Source organism: Setaria italica, chromosome VIII (genome assembly GCF_000263155.2).
Source record: "Setaria italica strain Yugu1 chromosome VIII, Setaria_italica_v2.0, whole genome shotgun sequence".
NCBI lineage: Eukaryota > Viridiplantae > Streptophyta > Magnoliopsida > Poales > Poaceae > Setaria > Setaria italica.
The window spans coordinates 12,472,828-12,484,722 of NC_028457.1; the positions used below are offsets into that span (position 1 = coordinate 12,472,828).

Below are 11,895 nucleotides of genomic sequence, written 5' to 3' on the forward strand. Positions count from 1 at the left end.
GGAATTTTACTCGAACCTGTGTATGAGTTTTGCTTATAAAATTGTGTTATTGCTTTAAAAATAATATATGATTGCGAATCAACCATAAAGTCCAACCTAATACACTTAAGGCCCCATCCAAAATTTGAAGGCCCGTATGAAAGGATCTAATGGTCCATTAGGGAATTACATTGGAAGTCAAATTTCTACATAAACAAAGCTTATCCTAGAGTTCTAATTTTGCTCAATCTACAAATTCAACAACTACAGAGGAATGCTAGGAACAACTAAGCTCACTAACAAGATGAAACTTAATCACAAGAGCGCACTAACATAGAAGCCATCATAAGCGAAGGTATTTGCAATACATGAAAGGGCTGAAGGTAAAAATACAAAGTAGATGGAAGCAAGTGGACGGCATGGTCGCGTAGACACCTGATTTTTATCCCGTGGTCTTGAGGAGTTGAATCTCCCTCTAATCCATATTGAAACACCAAATAAAGTGTTTTGCTCCCTTTGAGCCATCAAGACTCAATTGTTCACTAAGGATAACTACTTCCTCATCACCAAATGGTGTGCTTCAAAATGTGTACAAGAACTTTTTTCTTGTGGCTCCCACAGACTCTAAGAGCTTACCAAGATTTTCCCAAATCACGAAGACCATCTAGATGCCATGGGTCAACCACATCAATTTTTGGCACGCACAATTTTTCAACATTTAGAAATTAACATGTTTATTCAATCACCATCTTATGGTCCAAGAACCTTCAATTCTGTACGCCCGAATATTTTATGGTCCATCTATATGTCCTCCATCGCTCTAGCTACGAAACTTGCTAACATATCCCCAGAACTATATTGGAAAGGATAGTAGACAGTGGATCTCCTTGTTTTAGGTCCTTTTCGGTCTGAATGCACCTCCGAACATCATGTTAATTTTTGGATGGAAACAACAACCTACCTTAGAAAATGTTGTTGCCCTTTCTAAGATAAATCTCCCTCGTAAGAAGGTTGCTTGTGAGAGCACACATTCAATGTTTCGAAAGAACATCTATGTTTTTTTTGCATGTAGGCACGAAAAAATTTATAACAAAACCTCATGAATGATTATTCAGTTTTTGGAATGTAGTTTTTCAAACGCTAGAAATTAGTCCCTTCAATCTTGTTTAAAAGGTGCACACACATATCAAGATTAAAAGTTCACAATGTTTGACCAATAATTTAGCCAACAATTTTTTATTTTTTAATATAAATTTGATAAGGTTGGATTTGTAATCAAATGTACTCTTCAATGAATATAAGTTTCTAACCATAAACAATATAATATAAGATAAATGAATGATCAAAGTTTAATTTAGGAGACTGCCATGTCATATCATGCCTTAGAAACAGGAAGAAAGGGAGTAACATGTTTATTCGATCACCATCTTATGGTTCAAGAACCTTACACTCTGTAAAAGAAAAAAACAAGTGTCTTGAAGCAAGCTTTGTCGTAGATATGACTTTGTCTTATGTTACACTGCAGGTTGGCAGGGTAGAGCACGGAGCACGATGGTCTCAACGGTGAGGCCCGGGCCAAAGCCAAACAGTAGCCCCCACTCATTGCCTTCCCCTGCCGTGCGCAGCCCCCGCTCCACCGACCTCCGCCGCATCTCCTCCATGACAATAATGACACACGAGCTCAACGTGTTCCCATGCTGCCTCATCACCTCCCTCGACGCCTCCATCTTCTCCTTCCTCAGCCTCAGCGCGCTCTCAATCCTATCCAGTATCTCCCTCCCACCGGGATGCACAACCCAGAACACCTCCTCGTTCCAGTCCTTGTCCACCCCTACTCGCTCCAGCGCTGCCTTCACAAGCTGCTCGATGTTGCTCGAGATGTGCATCGCCACGTCCCGGTGCAGGGTGTACACGATCCCCTCCTCGTACAGCTTGCTGACCACTGCCTCCTCCGTCCTCGGCACGATATCCTGCGACGCCGACACCATTTCGAACAACGGCCGCTCCACGCTGGTGAGGTGAGCTCCGATGATCGCCGCCCCAGCAGCGTCACCGAAGATGGCCTGACCTACGAGGTTCCCCATGTGGGTCTCGGAGGGGCCACGCATCGCCATGGTGATCACCTCGGAGCACACCACCAGCACCCTGGCGCCGCGGTTGTTCTCAGCGAGGTCCTTGGCAAGGCGGAGGGCGATGCCGCCGCCGTGGCACCCGGCCTGGTAAAGCATGAAGCGCTTCGTGGACGGCGGGAGGCTGAGGAGCTTGACGAGCTCGAAGTCGGCGCCCGGCATGCAGCCGCTCACCGTCGTGCAGAACACGAGGTGGGTGATGTCGGATGCTTGACGGCCCCAATCGGCGATGGCCAGACGTGCAGCTTCGGCGCCGGTACGGTCGCGTTGGCCAGCTCCTGGCGCAATTTAAGTGACGGAGACTTGTATGCAGTGATGCAAGGGTTGCGCCTCAGGAACTCATCGGACATGTAGACGTGTCGCTTCTCAATCATTGTCTTCTCACCTGCGAGTTAATTAATTATTATTAGCCCAATTAGTGTTATGTGATTCTGTAATTCACCCAAGTTCGTTCTCCATAGTACCCGCGTTTAGTCTTGATTGAAAACATCAAAAAACTTTAGTCCTAGTTGAATGAGTGGCTTTTAGTTTTGGTTGGTGTAACACCAACAGAGACTAAATGTCCCATCAGTTTCCCTCGTTGTTTCTAGCCATTTCTAGCTATTACAACCAGGACTAAAGGGGGACTAAAGCTCCCGTCAGAGGTGGGCATCGGTGGTGACCATTTGACCCAGAACTAAAGCTTTTTTAGTCCCAGGTCTAAAAATAACTGAGACATATGTAGCTAGATGGAAAGTTGTTTCTCTACTAGTGAAGGCTACGAAATACCTCAAACTCCAGAAACAGCTCCCGCTGATAGATGGCTTTCTAGAGATCCACAGGAATGGAGAGGGTAAGGCTTTCCTAAAATGAGGAGCCTAGTAGAGTATTAGAGATCACTGTAGTGCAGATTTTTGACTTAACCCTCTAAACCTAGGGGGTTTGTTTGGAGCTTGTGCTGGAGTTGCTCAAACGGATTCATGTATATAATCAAATGGGCTAATTTTGGGAAAAACCTCCTAATTGGATAGAGACTTAATAAGATAATGAATTAAAAAATTGAAGTACGATACAATAATAGCATGAAGTGAACTTACAAATGTTTTTAAACTTGTCTTTTAGATCCACCATGTGATCGCTATTTGTAATCTCGAAATAGTAATCTGGGAACGACTTCTGTTGCCACACATGCTCCGGAACAGCTACCCCTAAACCCAATATTGTTGCTCGTGTGCAAGTACAATGATTCCCCTCATTATCCTTCCGATAATCCATACTGGAAGTCTGGAACGGAAGCAATATGTAGATATTGGTCTAGCTTCAAGCTTTCTAACTTTGTCAACCCTGTTCTTAGCTTTGTGATCTTTCAGACTGATTCTTGGCGTCGTGTTATATAGAACCAGACACGGACATTTTTCATACACAACCAAGATTTTTACAAAATTAAGTTTGACTCCATTAAAATATGTGCTGTGTTTTGAAAAGAAAAAAGAAAGTCATCTCTGGTTGTAACTTGTAAGACGCGTACCATTATTACATACCAGGAGCTGTCAGTGCCTATTGTTACTACCAGTTCATTACAGTTGCACAATTGCACTGTCTTCCCATTCAGGTTACATACCAATACTGGCAGTGATGTATATTGCTGTGGGTTTTGCATCTGTTCGCAGGTCTTCTCTAGGCAAAACTTTTTCCAAAAGATTCTAACTTGAAACCTTTTCTTACAAAGCCACGAAGTTAGATATAGCTTTATATGAAAAAACTCATGGAGCTTTCTTACAAACCTTCTCTAGGCAAAACTCATGCACATTGGAAAAATCATATACTTTATATGGAGCTTCGTTTTTAGGAATAACTACTTGTTCTTCTCTGGAACGCTGAAACCATGATCAACAAACTACTCATGACCCTATTCCTGAAGTAAGGTAGTTAGGATGTGTTTGGTTGGAGGAATGTTCTAGGATGGAACCGTCACTTAATTGTTCTTCTCTGGAATGCTGAAACCATGATCAAAAAATTGGAATATTTCCTCTATGTTCGAAACCATCTCATCCTAAAATAAGTTCCAGGAAGAAACTATCCCACATGTAGGGTGTTAGAGAAACTCCAACAGACTATTTATTTTTGCTCTCCATTTGACTCCCTAGTCAAGTTGCCAGAAAGAATCCTCTCCATATCAAGTTGCTCATTCCAATAGACTATCCATTTCCCACTCTCTAAATCCCAATAGTTGGGTTCCTCTCTAAAAATCTACACTCTCCATCCACTCCAATAGCCTCTCCATTTCACGCTACAACAGACTCTCCATTTTGCACTCTATATTTTGTGAGCGGGACCCACATTTGGCAAGTCAAACTCACTTGCCAAGTTTGGAGAGTGTGGGAGAATATTTAGCAAGTTGGATGGATGGCAATCCGGATAGCAATTCTGTTATATCGTAATTTTCTAACAAACTTACCAAATTTTGGCTTGGGGAGTGGGATGGCAATTTTGTTGGAGATGCTCTTATCCATCTCACCTTGCCCTGTTTGCTCTCTCCCACTACCACTAGGGGCTTGCCCTTCTCCCATATGCTACCTACACTCCCACCTGTGGTACTGCCCTATTGTCCAACCTGCATTGCCCTTTGCTACCCTACAGCAGCCCCAGCTCCCTCCTGCAGAAGACCATTTATGCCAATTTTGGCTCCGCCACCAGCAAATGACTTGTTCCAAACCTGGTGAGCTATCGTAGCAGCAACAGGCGGCAAGGGGATCGAGCAGTCTCATAGTGGTAGCGTGCAGGGGGTGGCTGGTGGCAGGACGCCCGGGGCAACCCTGCCAATGGGTATCAGAGGCGAAAGGAGGAGAGGGTGGTGAGACCAACAAGTAGTTCATCCCATGTGGCAGAAGTTAACGGAACACGAGACGTAAAATCTGATTCCTATTCCTCCAACCAAACACAACAACAAAGCCATTATGTCTCGCCAAACAAACACAAACAAACACAGGGTTACAATCCCATTATACCTCTCTCTCCAACCAAATGCAGCCTAAATCTAGCATAAGCAATTTAAAGGCAATGGCATACTTCCAATTACAATGTACTCCTATCCTATCTTATCCTATTTATCTTGACAAATGGCATTTATCTACCTGTACGGTTGTGTCGATTGAGTCTCCAGCTTATCACGCACTATGTAAGAAATTGTCATAAAATACACCATCATAGGAGATGCGGAAACCAAACACGTCTCCAATAAGCCATAGGAGATGTGGGTTAATTACCCATGTCTCCTATGAGTCTACCGAAAGATCCAGGAAGATAACAACCAAGGTATGGAGAACATTCAAAAGTAATCTTAGGGAATTATATCAAAAAAGGACGTGAGCCATTTGTGCAGCACCCATATATTGAGCCAGAAGACTTGGGCAGAGTTCATCCAGATGCAGGAAACTGAGGAGGCCATAGTAGATAGTGACAGATTCACGGCACTTCAAAGACGGAACACACACGAGCACAGCATGGGTCCAGCTGGCTATGCTAGGAAAACAAGCACAATGGGAGGAAGAGGATAGCCAATTAACTGCACTAGGGATCCAGAATCCATGGGATGACTTCTCTAAAGGGTAGCCTAGGAATTGGCTACGAGGAAGGAGTAGGCTAGAAGTGAATGAAGTTGTTGCAGAGATCAAGTGGAACAATGATTTAGCACTTAAATTGGCTGAAGACATCAAAGAAAAGAATGCACATGCAGAATCTTTAGGAATCTCAAATTTGGTTCAGGAAGAATGATGTGCTAAGTCAGTGCTTGGGATCTGAACAACTAGGTCGCATGTGTGGTGTGTCCAGCTACCATAGCTAGAAGTATGCATGGCCTTAGTATGTGGCTATATACAGGAAGAGGAAAAAGACCAATTCAGTTGATATTCAAACGCTAAAGAATGAACTCAGGACTGAGGTGACACAGGATATCATGTCCATGCTTGTAGCACAAGGATTGCAGCTTACGCCAGTTTCCAGGAACCTAAGCCCTGCACCCGGACAGAGGAGCAGTTGTGCGTCCACCTCTGAGCCTGCAGGTCAGGAGGATGATGAAGAACCATTTGTGCAGATGGAGTTAGAGGACTGTCTAGATCTAGACCCTGATAGTATAGACCTATTGACTGAGCCCACACCGTGTGCCTTACTAATTAGATCAGGCAGTCAACAAATTGAGACTGCATGGGGTCAGGTTTATCCAAAGCAAACGTAGCTACATACAGTCCTAATTCTTCATGACTATGTAGTGGTCAAAGTGGAGTATGTACTTGGTGTCTATAAGGATCATGTGCTGGAACTCCCTCCTAAAGATGAGATCATGAAACTTAGAGAAGCTGTCTTGCAGAGGATACAATGGAAGAGGTGTTATATTGCTGTCAAGTCTGGACCAAAGGAAAAAGCTTCTTCACAAACTATGGCACAGCTTCCATTCCCACCACCGCACCCAAGGCCAAAGGATAGCAAAAATAGTGCATCTGATGGATCCAACAGTTCTCCCATTGTTCCTTCAAGGGAGCCTGCAAGCAATAGACAAGAGTGCTCCCATTGTTCCTCCAAAGGAACCTGCAGCAGCAGCCAAGAGTGCTCCCATTGTCCCTTCAAAGGAACCTGCAGCAACAGTAGCCAAGAGAGCTCCCATTGTTCCTCCAAAGAAACCTACTGCAGCCACTAAAGCAAACACCTCAAAGAAGGTTACTGGTGATAGTCCACAGAACCAGCAACCCACCAAAAGCTCTTAGAAGGCTCCTTGCGAGAGTGCACAGAAACACCAGCCCACCAAAAGCTTTCAGAAGGCTTCTCGTGAGAGTGCACAAAAAATAGCAGCCCACAACAAGCTCTCAAAAGGCTGCTAGTAAGAAGCAACCTGCCAAAAGCTCTTAGAGGTAGCCTAATAAAAAAGGTGTGGCAAGTGTGGCAGTAGCATAGACTCAGGCAAACCCACATTTCAAATTTGGACAGCCAATGCTAACAGCTGTTGAACTCAAGATTGCTGGACCTGCAACCATGGCTCTCCATAAACACTACATGAAATGTTGTGCGGAAAAGTAGAAGAATGGGATAGTGGTCAGGTACAAGGTTCCCATCTTCTAAGATCATTGGACAGCGAGTGTTTCTCTGTGGGTTTCAATGACTTGTATGACCTCTTCAAGGTAGATGGTTTGGATGTGCCACTTCTCCACTGCTTCACACTTTAAGGTGCTTGAAACTTTAATCTGCTTCTCACTAATCATTTGCTATCTAAATGTGCTTTTACTTCAGTTCATCTGTACCATGTAGTTTGTCTCGCACTTTGTTTTTCTTAACCTTAGGTCCATGGTTGTAGAAACTAAGGCAAAGGCTGTGCTTGTGGGCTTCCTTCATCCTGAGTTGATGTCTTTGTCTACTATAAGTTCTGACTAATCTTATGTTACAAAGGCCTTCCAACACTATGCTAAAAAGAAAATGGTCATGTTTGCGCATAACAGGTGGCTACTGGATTTTAGTGGTAGTCATTCCAAAGTGGAACAAGGTCTTCTATTTTGATTCACTCAGGGCCAGAGGGCGTGATCATAGCAAGTTGGAAGATGTGCTTAATAAGTAAGTTCTTTCCTAACCTCCAACTTTTTCCTCAACAAACTCTGCAGTTTATTGACAGTGATCTAACCAATGTTTCATGGTTTGTTGTAGGGCTTTTATTTCTTACTGCACCATCAAGAAGTTGGACAGTAGCAACTTGGAACATGTCACAAAGTTCCCGGTTTGGTACCTGACTATGAAAGCTAGTACTGAAGCTTGAGTTTGTTTCTTCTCACCACCTTTTTCTTTATATATTTTTTGCAATGCCACCAGCAACCTCCTGGAAACACCTGCGGCTTCTATGCTGCTTATCACATGGTGAAAGCAATGGGATTACTAGCTGTGGAAGATGATCCTGAGTTACTTTCTTTTGAGTGTGTGTGCTGAGATTAATTTGGAAGAGGTGCTAGCTGCGACAACACAGGCCTTGGCCTGGCTTTGTTGGAAGGTACTCAATCTTAGATACTCATGCTTCATAGTTAATGATGTGTTGAACCATCTGTGGCATGATAGATGTATGTTCCTCATTCTGTGGCTCCAGCCAACGCGAGTTGATTGGCTATGGAAGCTTTTCCATGTTTTGTGAATGGTTCTAGAGTTTTCCTTTTTCTTTTGGTTGTCTAGGAATCGAAGATGATGGTGTAGGGCACTCTAGTGTTCCTGATTGATCAAGATGTCCTGATTTTGGTGTTCCTGACTGCCTGGTCCAACAATAGTTTTTGTTTTTAGAATTCTGCCTAGGTTGCGAAAAGTTGACTATTAAGTGCAAATGTGCGATCCATGGTTTTTGTGCTGAGCTTGAGAATCATGCTGCACACATGTGAGGCCTTTTATGCCATGCATACAAATTTTTAGCATTTTTCTAGGTGTAAGCTGGAAACATGCATGTGTTATATTTTCACACATGTGCTAACTTTGTTATGTTTTCCCATCAGGATTTTGAGGTGATGACAACCCCCCTCGACAACGATGTGTTGGCTGGTCTTCACGAAAAAATTGCCTCATTCATCGTCAACCAGGTGATCTCAGTGAAAGGAGAATTTCATTGCAACAACCTAGGGATTGACATTTAATTGCTTAGGTCTGTGAACATGTTTCTATGATCTGTGAACATGCGTTAAGTTGTTACCTATGAAACTTGGTAAGTTGTAATGACTATGAATCTGTTATTGTGATGAGTATGTTGATGTGCCTGTGATACTATGAATCTGTTACCTTCTGTTGATGTGCCTGTTGATGAATCTGTTCTGTTGATATTCTTGTTGATATGCCTAGATGGAACGTATGTTTGAAATCCATCATATTGTAATCGGGGACGCGTGTGATGTAAACATATCTCCTCTTAGAGTACCATAGGAGACGCTGGTTAATAACCTACGTCTCCTACATTACTCTCAAAGGTTCTTAACCAGTGTCTCCTATGATACTCACAAGAGACGCTGGTTAAAGGACTTCGAAGACGCGTGTTGTTAACAGACATCTCCTATGCTACAACCATAACACGCGTCTCATATGTTAACGATATAGGAGACGTTGGTTAGGAAACTGCGTCTCCTCTGTTACTCATGGGAGACGCTGGTTGAAGGAGATGTGAATTTTCTGCGTCTTTGATGAATTTGGAGACGTGAAAAAACGCGTCTCCTTTGACTCTTAACTCGCGTCTCCTATAAAATGCCTCACATAGTGACTGTGTGATATTATTATGGACAGCTTTCCTCCTGACAATAAACATATAAAAGCAACCAGCCCATCCCAATAGTGGTACCACGTGAATTATTATGGCAAGATGTCTTGAAAATGATGAAGCTGTCAGAAGATCACTGTCTCGAGAAACTACAAACGGTTGACGCGTCGCTCTCTCCAGGCCAACTCAGGGTGCCCCCACCCACAACGCCAGCAGCTGTCGCCACTATTATGCGAGGCTTTTTGCCATCGGTGTAAACCGCTGTGGGGGTGATGCCCCCTTCCGCCATGGGGCCACGTCCACCCAATGGTTGGGCGCATGCTTGTGCAGTCCCTCCATGATTGTCGCCATTGTATCTACTATGGGGAGGTTTCTTGCCATTTGTGTGGAGCGCTGCGAGGGTGCATGGCCCTCTTCCATTATAAGGCCGTGTCCGCCCAAGCCTGGTCACCATGCCTTCTCATGCCGTCCATCGGTGATGGTCGTCGTTGCTTCTACTTCGTGGAGGATTTTCATATCATTTCTACCCTGTGTACGTGTATATGCTCATCGATCATTGTTCTGGTTTGACTGCTCTTCCTGCCTTTTGGCTGCTGGTGGATGTTGCGCCCAGTTGGGATCGGGTATCGTGAACGAAAGTTCTACACAGCATTCGCCACTGTTGAACAGCTGCGTCTGTGGCCGTAGTGTACCCTACTGGGGCGTTGTGGAGATGCTCAACACCTTTGGCTCTGCGGGGTCAAAGTTCGGTCCATTCATTAAACAGATGGATGATACCGGCGTATCTGCGTTGTTCCCTTCGTGAAGGCGTCATCCTGCTTTTCCTCCGCATTCTTCCTCGGTGGGGACATTTCAGGCATTGTTAGCATGTAACCATGCTGTATATCATTGCATCCACACGGGTTTATTTGCTTGGGTGGGTGGTGTGTTTTGGGTTGTGGTCTCTTGTTTGCTTGAGGTTGCTTTGTGTGGTTGATGCGCCACGTCTGCGTGGTGTTTGTACTATTGCGCTTTGAAGGTTCTCTCAGAGGTGCGTCATTGTAATTCTCTTCCTCTTAATGACATACGTGCTAAGAGATAGTCTTGAAAAAAATTTCATTTCTTTCTACCAATCACAAATAATCAGTTATAGGGATTATCTCTTTGTTAGTGATGTCAATAAGATCGCACATTAAGTCAGTGCCATAATTATGGATGGTTGCTACTGACCTTTTCTCGGGAACAAACTGCACAAGTGCACGTGTTCCATGCCGTTATCGTCTACAGCTAGGTAGATGTCTCGTGCCATGCCATGCTTCCCTAGGAACGGTTGGTTGAATGATACAATGCTAGCGTAAATTGTATTATTCATTATTTGTGACCGAATCAGATATCCTTCGTTACGTGTAATAGCCATTCGGATATTAAAAGGATATTGTGACAACAACATGAGCTTGCACCCACTACTACAGATGTTGCTATCGCAGCTGCCACATCACCGACAGTTTTATGCTAACTGGTGGTGATATCTTTCACCGCCAGTGTAGAAGGAGGTAGGGGGCAGCAATCATTGAAACCAGTGGTGATGGTACCTTTCGCTGCTGTTTGGTGACTAAAATCGGCGGTGAAAGTATCACTGCTAGTGTACACTTCCCGGCTATGAAACCAATCACAGATCTGAAAAAAGATTCCAATGTGGTTAACTCGCACACCTCGCATCCGTCTCTCTCCCATGCCCACATCTCTCTCCCTCTCCCTCAAACCCTCTCCTGGCTGCACTCCTCCCTCTCGCTCAGACCCTCACCTGGACGCCTCCCCTCGCCGCCTCCTACCTCCCTCAGCTACCACCCCTGCACCGGCCACTGCCCCTACACCGGCCGCCTCCCCTACTCCCCTCCTCTTCCCTCCCACGCTCTCCTTCCTCCCCTAGCTACATCTCATCATCTGCTACCCCTCCCCTCCCTCTCCGCGCGCCCCTCACTCGCCGATGGTAGTGAGGAGTGGCGGCAGGGTGAGGAGTAGGTGCGGCGATGCAGCGGCAGTGAGCGGTGGCGTGATGGGGTGCGGCAATGGCGCGATAGTGGTGACAGCTCAGGAAGCAGCAATGATGAAGGTACGCTTCGCCCTCTCTACCTCTCCCACTCCCTCACTCCCAGTACTGCAGCGGGAGGGTGGCCTGGTTCCGTCGGGTACAGCGCAGCCTGCCGGATCCAGTGGGGGAACACTGACAAAGACCACCGGGACTGCATCATTGTGGTGTTCCTTTCGTTTGGTTCGGTTGCTGTTGACTTTTGATACTGGCTAACATTCTTCTTCAACACGTCGTAACATATAGATCGAGAGGCAGATATATCAATATGATGCTCTTCAACAGCGTGTGTGATGGTCTGATGGGACACGTAGGTATGAAAAATCCATGTTAAACCTGCCAACTACAACCAATATTAATGGGTAAATGGTCTGATTGGACACGTAGGTATGAAAAATCCATGTTAAACCTGCCAACTACAACCAATATTAATGGGTAAACGTGTTCAACACATCTGCTTGGAATCCTAGGATACTCCT

The 11,895-nt window shown here is 44.8% G+C and overlaps 1 pseudogene; it reads right to left on the minus strand.

The window, feature by feature from the left end:
• Nucleotides 1–1,361: 1,361 nt before the first annotated feature.
• On the minus strand, nt 1,362–3,429 carry LOC101761053 (annotated as a pseudogene).
• Between the last annotated feature and the right edge of the window lie 8,466 nt (nt 3,430–11,895).